Genomic DNA, 9,750 nt, shown 5'->3' on the forward strand with positions numbered 1-9,750 from the left:
ACGTAAAACTTTCGATCGTGTTTCAGAGGCGGGGGAAGATTGGTGCCTGTGGGCACTGGGAGAGGTGGGCGTGGACAATCCCCCGTCCCTTCGGCGACACGCGTGGCGAGGAGCAGGGGAGGATCTTTGTTCAGACAGGCGGTGGCAGGGGATGTGGAGCGGGAGGGGTAGGGACCCAAGACTGTGGCTCGCTGCTGTACCCTGGGCGAGGAATCGCACCGAATGGATGGGCAGCAGGGCACCTGCGGCCGCCCACCACGCTCTCAGATCCGGGAGATACAAATACCATAAAGTCCATCAAGATATATCGCTATTTAATGTTAGATATCTACTCTTAGTTTTCTTATCTGGAAGATTAGAAAAGATTATTAAGTCTCAGGGGAAAGAAGGATGAGGGGAGATTTAGGAGACGTCTACAAGATTATGAGAGGTTGGACGGCCAGTGCCTGTTTCCCCGGGGTGGGAAGACTGTACAAACTGAAGGGACGAAAGTTTAGGGGAGACATCAGGGGGTGTGTTTTTTTACACAGAGAGTTGTGGGTGTCTGGAATGGTGGTGGAGGCTGGAACATTAGGGGCATTAAAGAGACTCTGAGACAGGCACGTGGATGAAAGAAAAATAGAGGGTTGTGGGGTAGGGAGGGTTAAGTATTTTTTTTGGAACGAATATATAGGTTAGCACAACATCGAGGGCGGAAAAGCTTATACTGTGAGGTCTCTACACCCCACTCCCCGCCCAGCGAGGTCTCTACCTACCTTCTGCCCAGTGAGGACCCTGTCCCCTGCTTAGTGCGAATGCTTTCTCTCTCTCTCTCTTTTCTCTTTCTCTCTCTCTCCCCCCCCCCCCCCCCCCCCCACCTCTCTCTCTCGTGGATATACACAGGGAATCTCCACAGCCTCGAACTCCAAACATTTAGTACCCTCTGGGTGAAGAAATCTATTCCTATCTCTGAATTGTCATCTTTTTATTTTGGACATACAGGAGGCCAGAATTTAGAACAAAGACAATGTGCTCGAAGAACTCAATGGAATGAGCAACATCAGTAGGAGTGGTAAACACCAGTGGTAAACTAGAGAACTAGTGCAATGTACAAAAATGCTGGAGGGACTCAGCAGGCTACACAGCGTCGAGACCAATGGACTGTCTGTGTTGAAGATGGACTCAGGCCCCAAATGTTGACCAGCTTTGTGCTTTCTTCCATGGATGGTGCCTGGCCTGTTGAGCTCCTCCAGCACTTTTGTCTACTGTAGAAAAATAATGGCCAACATTTCAGTCCATAAAATTCACCCAAAAGTGTTCAGCGTATCTCCAGTCCATAGTGCACACACACAGAGATACAAAGAACACCCTGCACACAAATGACATTATATCAAATAATACTAAAAAAACACTGGACAACAAAAAAATTGCTTCCTGAACACTTTTGAGGATATTTTATGGATTTTGGGTTCACCTTAAAATTTTTCTATCACATATCATTTTTTAGATATACCTTATTTCCTGTCATATTTTGAGTCTATTTGTACATATATTGTGCCAAAAGCAAGCTATTTTGGTCCATCCAAGCATGCCTGGACATGCACTCAGTGCAGGTGCTATCCAAATGTTGTCTTAGGTCTGGGCATGCTTAGTCAGGATAGATGCAGACAGGCTATAAAAGCAGCTCACATTGATGTAGATTGAACGCATGTTGGTGCACATGTTCTTCAGTCAAATGCAGAGTGAGTGTACTTAACAATAGCATTTATTGTCTTCAGGAAGATTCAATGCAGCACAAATGTCTCGTCAATGTCTGGGATACATTCTTTTACATTTGTGGTGAGTATACGCTTAAGGCTCAAAGATGCAGCACGACTGCACTTATTAAGAAAGCCTATGAGCTCTGCTTTGGTTGTAAAATTGGTGACCAAGACAAACCTTGGGCTCCTCACATTTGTTGTGCAAAATGTGCCGTCTACCTGAGACCTTGGCTCAGAGGTACATTATGCAATTAAACATGTTAAATTCAATAAAAATTAATGTAATGTTTCTCCAACTTCCACATGATACAGCAAATCCTAAATTACCTTTCTGTTCAGCTTGAAGTTGTCTGTCATAATCCCAATTTTTTTCTTCAGGAAGCAAACCTTCTGGAAATTAAATATGTTGTCCATTGTTATTGCTCTTTTCACATGGTCCTTTCTGTTACGGGGCCTAAGCTGTTAGTCTGAAACTTGCTGGCTGAGTCACTTCCTTACCAGGCAACTCAGACCCATATACCAGCCATTGCTATCTAACATCACATTGTTCTGTTATTTTAATGTGCAAGGTCCCCTTAAACTCTAACACACATGCAAAATATTGTGGATGCTGGGGATTTGAAATCAAAGCAAAAAATGCTGGACATTCTTTGTTCTCTGTTCTCACGCTCTGTTCTGGCTGCTACCATCAGGAAAGAGATATAGGTGGGACAAGACTTGTACCACCAGGTTCAGGAACAGCTGCAGTAAAAATACAAAATGCTGGAGAAACTCATCAGGTCAAAACAGTGTCCTTTAAGTAAAGAAGGTAAAAAAATACATAACTGACGTTTTGGGCTTGAGCCCTTCATCAAGATATGGAAAAATGTCTGCCGGAATCCGAACAAAAAGGGTGGTGGGGGGGGGGAGGGCGGCAGGAGGTGATAGGTGGAGAAGGGAGGGAGGGGACAGCAGCAATCAGGGGAGAAGGAATGGCTAGGTGGTTGGAGGGAGAAGGGAGGGAGGAGAACTGGAAAGGGGGGGGGGGGGGAAGAAGAGCAGATTAGCAGCCAGCAGAGAAGTCAATGTTCATGCCATCTGGCTGGAGAGTGCCCAGATGGAAAATCAGCTGTTGTTCCTCCAATCTGCAGGTGGTCAGGGTGGGATAGTACCCAAGGCCATGGACAGACATGTGAGCCTGGGAGTGTGACTCAGAATTAATATGGGAGGTCTCTGTTACTGTAGCAGAGGTGCTCAGCGATTTCCCAATGTGGGTCAGAATCCTGAATAACCAACTCCATCAGAAGGCACTTTTAAGCTGAGGCATTTGGGTAGCCCTCCTCGGACCCAGGTGTGATCAGTGGGGCAGAGGGGCTTCCAGCTCCTTTTAAGCTGCAAGGGGAGGGGGTCGACCTATTAAATCGCCAACCCAACGATTTCAGGTGGGCACATTGAAGGATGTGCCACGCACTTGCCGGAATTGACGAATTGAAGTCCAAATGGTGAATGGGAATGACCTTCAGATGCTGGTAAGCAACCCTGATGTGTCCACCGCTGACAGGCGAATGCTGCAGTGATTGGAGGAGCAGCAGGGTGTTAGCACCACACGTTTCAGTCGATACAGCCCGGTGATGCACGACTCCAGAACAACCGGGTAGACCATTTTCATTTTCAAGCCACTGGAGGACGCGATCTAGGTCGGTTTAACTGGGTTCCCTGACTACCTGGGAGGTGGGTCGGGGGACCCGGCTGGATTTAGATCACGCTGACCGGGTCGGAGCTGCCGAGAGAATGGGGCGCTGACCGGGCACATTTTACACGGCAGCTTGAAAGGGTCTAGAGCCTCATTTAAGGAGTCTTACCTTGCACGTTATTTCTTACTGAATATTTAATTTCTGGGTGGCAGAACTTGTTTGCAGTTCCTTCTCGTTTAACAGTTCTCTTCTTTGTATCTTGAGTACAGTTCTTTTTTGTTGCACTACCGGTCAGTAGGAATTCTGCCTGGCCCACAGAACAAGGAATCTCAGGGATGTCCATGGTGTCAGGTCAATAAATCGGAACTTTTAACATTATATTATTTTGTCATTTTAATGCCAGGTTCCCCTCAAAAGCAAATGCTGGGCATTTGAAAGGAAAGCAGAGAATGCTGGAAATTCCATCCCACTGGTTGAGTGCTTTTTTTTTAAAAAAAGAGATTTCTGATTTGATTTGTGCTTTTGTTTTCGCCCGCAAGCGAGCCTTGATGTTTGGAGCGATTCCCCGCTTTGAGCAGATCAGCGTTCAAGTCCGAGAGGGGGGGGGGGTGGGGGGGACCTGTGGGCCGAGAGATCTCCCCTTGAATATGCGACCCTTCATCTTATTAACAATAAAATGCTGGTGGAACTCAGCAGGTCTCGCAGCGTCCATGGGAGGTAAAGAGAGATCCCCAACGTTTCGGTCCCGAGCGCTTCTTCAAGACAATGCAACCATTCGTTGGACCACCCAGCTGGTCCTGTTTTACACCGACATCGCGGGAATCGTTCCGTCTCTGGAGGTCACCTCCCGAGCACCTTTGAGTAAAATCACGATGCTGGAGAAACTCAGCAGATCCTTTATGCAGCCAAAGATGACGATACAGACCAGGACGTAGATCAGCCGGAGAGATGGGAAGGGAGGACAAGGGCCAGAGGCTGAACTTTGCGAGGTTAGTGTAAGGGCAACGCGCGCCCTCGGGAACATTAATGTGCTGTGGGATCGGGCCCAGCCAGTGGTTGATAGGGTGGTATCGTCTACGTTCATTATCAGCTGCAAGGGCGATGCAGCAAGTCCGCCCAGACGAGAGTATAGCAGAATAACACATAGAGTTACAGTGAGAGATCAGTTCAAACCGCGTAAGGGCGACGTTATTTTATTGGGGGTGAGGTTTATTCAGTCGTCTGGAGAGAAATTGGTCTCCAAGGTGGTCGTGCATGTTTTCACACGGGAACACTACCCGCACCGCCTCTCCAACGGGAACGCCATCCGCATCGCCTCCCCAACGGGAACGATACACGCACCGCCTCTCCAAAAGGGAACACCAGGCACACCTCCTCCCCAACGGGAACGCCAGGCGCGCCGCCTCTCCAAACGGAACCCCAGGCGCACCGCCTCCCCAACGGGAACGCTACCCGCACCGCCTCTCCAACGGGAACGCCATCCGCATCGCCTCTCCAACGGGAACGCCACACGCGCCGCCTCCCCAACGGGAACGCCAGGCGCGCCGCCTCTCCAAACGGAACGCCACACGCGCCGCCTCTCCAAACGGAACCCCAGGCGCACCGCCTCCCCAACGGGAACGCTACCCGCACCGCCTCTCCAACGGGAACGCCATCCGCATCGCCTCTCCAAACGGAACGCCACACGCGCCGCCTCTCCAAACGGAACCCCAGGCGCACCGCCTCCCCAACGGGAACGCTACCCGCACCGCCTCTCCAACGGGAACGCCATCCGCATCGCCTCCCCAACGGGAACGATACACGCACCGCCTCTCCAAAAGGGAACACCAGGCACACCTCCTCCCCAACGGGAACGCCAGGCGCGCCGCCTCTCCAAACGGAACCCCAGGCGCACCGCCTCCCCAACGGGAACGCTACCCGCACCGCCTCTCCAACGGGAACGCCATCCGCATCGCCTCTCCAAACGGAACGCCACACGCGCCGCCTCTCCAAACGGAACCCCAGGCGCACCGCCTCCCCAACGGGAACGCTACCCGCACCGCCTCTCCAACGGGAACGCCATCCGCATCGCCTCCCCAACGGGAACGATACACGCACCGCCTCTCCAAAAGGGAACACCAGGCACACCTCCTCCCCAACGGGAACGCCAGGCGCGCCGCCTCTCCAAACGGAACCCCAGGCGCACCGCCTCCCCAACGGGAACGCTACCCGCACCGCCTCTCCAACGGGAACGCCATCCGCATCGCCTCTTCAACGGGAACGCCACACGCGCCGCCTCCCCAACGGGAACGCCAGGCGCGCCGCCTCTCCAAACGGAACGCCACACGCGCCGCCTCTCCAAACGGAACCCCAGGCGCACCGCCTCCCCAACGGGAACGCTACCCGCACCGCCTCTCCAACGGGAACGCCATCCGCATCGCCTCTCCAAACGGAACGCCACACGCGCCGCCTCTCCAAACGGAACCCCAGGCGCACCGCCTCCCCAACGGGAACGCTACCCGCACCGCCTCTCCAACGGGAACGCCATCCGCATCGCCTCTCCAACGGGAATGCCAGACGCACCGCCTCCCCAACGGGAACGCCAGGCGCGCCGCCTCTCCAAATGGAACGCCAGGCGCACCGCCTCCCCAACGGGAATGCCAAACGCACCGCCTCCCCAACGGGAACACCAGGCGCACCGCCTCCCCAACGGAAACGCCAGACGCACCGCCTCCCCAACGGGAACGCCAGGCGCACCGCCTCCCCAACGGAAACGCCAGGCGCACCGCCTCCCCAACGGGAATGCCAGACGCACCGCCTCCCCAACGGAAACGCCAGGCGCACCGCCTCCCCAACGGAAACGCCAGGCGCACCGCCTCCCCAACGGGAATGCCAGACGCACCGCCTCCCCAACGGAAACGCCAGGCGCACCGCCTCCCCAACGGGAATGCCAGACGCACCGCCTCCCCAACGGGAACGCCAGGTGCAACGCCTCTCCAAAGGGAACCCCACCCGCACCGTCTCCCCAACGGGAACGCTACCCGCACCGCCTCCCCAACGGAAACGCCACCCGCACCGCCTCCCCAACGGGAACGCCAGGCGCACCGCCTCCCCAACGGGAATGCCAGGCGCACCGCCTCCCCAACGGAAACGCCACCCGCACCGCCTCCCCAACGGGAACGCCAGTCGCACCGCCTCCCCAACGGGAACGCCAGGCGCACCGCCTCTCCAAGGTGATGACATTCTTTACCACGAACATTGCCACAGAGCCAGCGGTTAAATGTCGTTTACAAAGGACGTTAGAAAAGAGACTGGGATCTAGCCGGCGAGAAATTCGAGATAAATCTCCCGGCAGAGGGGAGTTGAATGTGGAATCCTCTCCTTGTCGGGGTATATTTCAGTTGTGCAGACAGGAGCGAGAAGGGAAAGGAGGGTCGCGGGAGAGGCAGCGAGCAAGAGTTACATAGCGCAGATATCCAAGTATGGACCAGGTGGGCCGAGCGGCCTCTTCCTGCGGTCCGCTGCAAGGGGAGGATGTGTACCACGGCCGCGAAAAGCGAATGCTTTTAAAGAAACGTGTCACTAACAGGTTATTGGCTTCAATCGGATTTGACTGAAGTCGTTGTGGAGAGTTGAGAGGAGGCTTTACATAATGGTGTTCATTCAAATCTTTGCGAGCCGGTAAAACCAGGTGATGGTGTGAAGTCATCGCAAGCAGGAGATTCCGTGTCTTCTCTACAGTTCCCCCCGTGCTTGGCCTGACTCCCATCCTGACCTCATGCACCCCTCCAGTATGCTCTCTCCCTCCTTCCCCTCCCCAGCAAGAGTCCTGCTTCAACCGATAAGGAAAAGGTCCATCCATTAAGCAGGGCTCGCCAACAGTGGTGCAGGTGGAGGCTCCAGAGCAAGAGCTCGCTGCCCTCGCCCTGGGGAATGTGTTAAAAAAAATTCCCCTCAAATCCCCTTTAAAACTCCTTCCACTCATCTTATACCTTTCCTGTTTTATATTCAACACTCCCAGAAGAGGTAAAAGATTCTGATTACACTGGGCAAAAAAATTTCAGAAAGTTTCCTTTCTGAAAATAAAATTGGGGATTCTGATAGACAACCTCAAGCTGAACACCAAGGTAATTTCAGATTTGCTGTATCATGTAATATTAAATTAACATTAATTGAATTTAGCAGGTTTAATCACATGATGCTGACAAGTTGTATTAGTTCAACTGACCTAAAAATGTTTTGCCGCTGATTTTCGTTTGTACTCAGCATCTGATGCCTCTCATGTCAGTGTCAATAGTCTGGCAGGGCATTTCAATAGTCGACCGGCACTGTTGTCCCGATACCGCTTTTCCATGGTCGCAATGTCCTGGTGAAACCTTTCACCATGTTTGTCACCGACTGCACCAAGATCAGCGGGGAAGACGGCCAAGTGTGGATGCAGAAAGGGAATTTTCAATGACATGTTGCATTCATATGCTTGAAATGGACTTAAAATATGACAGGAGATCACAAAAATACATCATATCTAAAAACCAATACATAATAGGAAATTTTTAAGGTGATTTTTGTGATCAGAAGCCCACAATCCATAAAATACACCCAAAAGTGTTCAGGAAGCAAAATCTTCATCGTCCCGTGGTCTCAAGCTTTTTATTAGCTCTGGCCCCCTGAGAACTCTGCTCAAAGTTTATGGCCCCTTCCCTGTGAAACAATCAAGTTTAGTTGGTTTTCTTCTTACCAACTACATAAAAAAAGCATAAAAATTACTTTATGATTTCAGTCCGTGGCCCTCCCCACTTAAATGTGGAAAGAGAAAGTTTGAAATCCACTGTTTTAATCGTCCCTCATTAACTCGTTATGTGCAGGGTTTCAAAACTCCAAAGGAAATGGGCCAATGACAATTTTTCTCAGGCAAAATATTTCAGTAACAATTGGGTCTATAGCAGTGATTCTCAACCTTCCCTTCCCACTCACATTCCACCTTAAGTAAATCCCTTACTAATCACACGGCACCAATAGCATCGGGATTACTTAAAGTGGGATGTGAGTGGAAAGAAAAAAGTTGAGAACCACTGATTTAGTCTTATTTATTTTCTATTCAGAACTATTTTCAAATATCTTATGATAAAGAGATAGACAGTTAATTACCATATTGATAGAATTTAATGTTTTAAAGAAATATTGTTAAATTAACAAATGTGGATAGGTTTTCAATTTTCATTTATATTTAATTGGTGATATGTATATGATATGACCAGTTGTTTGTTATATTATTAGACCTTGATTTATATGTTAAGCTCAATAAAAATTTAAGGAATTTTGTTGCAGCTGTGCCAACCTGGGGAGAGTGGGGAGCCAGAGACGTAGCACTCCCTGTAGGGTCCCACTGCCAATGGCTCTGAGCAGGCTTGAAACAGCCTGTTAGAGGAGTCGATGGTGTTTTATTTAAAATCCTGCGACTGTGGGGTCTGGTCCCAAGATGGAAGCGGCCACGAGAGGTTGCAGACTCCCGGGGGCGGGGGGGGGAGAAGCAGCAGCCTGGTACAGGGCACCTTGGAGAAGGAGAAGCGGGGAGATGACCCTAAGGACAGTAACCACGGTGGCGGACCAGCGAGAGGCTCTGCAGCGGAGGAACACGCAGGAGCGGCGAGCTGTTTCTGACTTGCGGGCAAGGAGCCCGCATAGGCTGCGGGTGACTTGAGGTCAAAGGACTCACACCAGGCTGTTGGGAGACTGGCTCATGACAACCAAGAATCAGAACCAGGATTCGAGAGGGTGCAGAGGGCAATCAGGGCTCCCGAAGGGTGCTGAAGGCTTCCTCGTTGTTTGGATCTGATCTCACAGATTGCTGACGGATCAAACAGAGGTCTGTGTGGCTGAGAGAGGGCTGGGGGTGAATTCATGGACCTTCAGTAACTCTGAGGGGACTCTGCTTCTCTTTCTCTGTCACGGGCACCAGGCAATGCTAATGGCGAATTTTTGTCTGCTTTACCGCAGATTAACAGCTATTTAGTGTAATATTACGTCTGTTTTATTACATGAATCTGAATAAATAGGATCTGATACTCAGTCCCTGAAAAAAATGAATAACAGATCTCCTTTTGTCATCAATTTTCCAACCTTTATATCATTTAATTCATCAATCCAACATACCACTTACTCTCTAAAATCCCACACCCTCTATCTGTTTCACTGACTTTGCAAGCTAATGCATTGGAAAGCAGGTATTAAACATTTATAAGTGATTGAACATGGAACAAAGCACTGTACAGGCCTTTTGGCCCACAATGTTGTGCCAGCCCATATATACCTATCAATAAAACACTACCTCGTATTTCTCTTTCATCCATGTACCTGTC

Source organism: Narcine bancroftii, chromosome 13 (assembly GCF_036971445.1).
Source record: "Narcine bancroftii isolate sNarBan1 chromosome 13, sNarBan1.hap1, whole genome shotgun sequence".
NCBI lineage: Eukaryota > Metazoa > Chordata > Chondrichthyes > Torpediniformes > Narcinidae > Narcine > Narcine bancroftii.